Raw genomic sequence first — 1,174 nt, 5'->3', positions numbered from 1 at the left:
AGTATATTGAAGATCTCCTTTTATGCAGGGGTATAAATTAAAATCTCCACCCAAAGCACGTCTAAGTTAATGGAAGTCATTAGAGTACCTGGGGTTTAGCAGAAGCTTCTAGGTTAAAGGTCAGATTTGGTATTCACTTATCTGATTGAATCCCTGTCTCCATTTTGTTTTTACTTTTGGAGAACACTTCTCTTTTTGGAAATTCAGCACTATATTTTAAAACAGTGATTTCTTAAAAAGCTGTGCCCAGTGATATAATTGTTCCAGTTGCAATCATCATTGAAAGTATATTGGCCACTATACAGGAAGAAAAGGCAATCCTTCAAATTTCTTTACTTATCTTTACATTTGTCCTGGAAATCTTTCAATGCATGTATAGATGGACCATGATCTTTCTAATGACTACCCAAATTCAAATTCAAATTCACTGCCGTTGAGTCGGCTCCAACTCATAGCGACCCCTCCTTGGGTACTTAAATGGATAAACCCAAAACCAGAGCCATTGCTATCAAGTCAATACTGCTCATAACAACCCTTTAAGACAGAAGTAGAGTGCATAAGCTATTTCTGGTTCCAATTTTTTAAGGAAGCACCATATTATTTTCCATAATGGTTGCACCATTTTACAGCCCCACAAACAATGTATTAGAGCTTCAGTGTCTCCAAAGCCTCACCAGCATTTGTTTTCTGTTTTGTTGAACTTTGCTATTAATGCTGGGATGAAATGGGATCTCATTATTTTGATTTGCATCTGTCTAATGGCTAATGGACCTCTGGTGGCACAGTGGTTAAAGCTTTGAGCTACTAGCCAAAGTTGGCAGTTCGAACCCACCAGCTGCTCCACAGGAAGAAGATGAGGCACTCTACTTCTGTAAAGATTCATGGCCTTGGAAACCCAGTGGAGGTTGCAATGAGTTGGAATTGACTCATTGGCAATGAGTCTTTTATTTTTGGAATGGCTAATGATCATGAGCATTTCTTCATATGTTTGTTGGCTACCTTAATGTCTTCTTTGGTGAAGTGTCTGTTTACGACCTCTGCTAATTTGTTAATTAGATTGTTTGTCCTTTTGCTGTTGAAGTGTTGAAGTTATCTATAAATTTGGAGATTAGTCCCTTTTCTGACATGTCATTGCCAATTTTTTTTTCTCAGTCTATATATTTTCTTTTTACTC

This window comes from Orycteropus afer, unplaced genomic scaffold, assembly GCF_000298275.1.
Source record: "Orycteropus afer afer isolate SDZICR_OR568_19922 unplaced genomic scaffold, OryAfe1.0 scaffold00045, whole genome shotgun sequence".
In the NCBI taxonomy this organism is placed as follows: Eukaryota; Metazoa; Chordata; class Mammalia; order Tubulidentata; family Orycteropodidae; genus Orycteropus; species Orycteropus afer.
The sequence above is the reverse complement of the archived record's forward strand: the minus strand, read 5'-3'. Positions refer to the sequence as shown.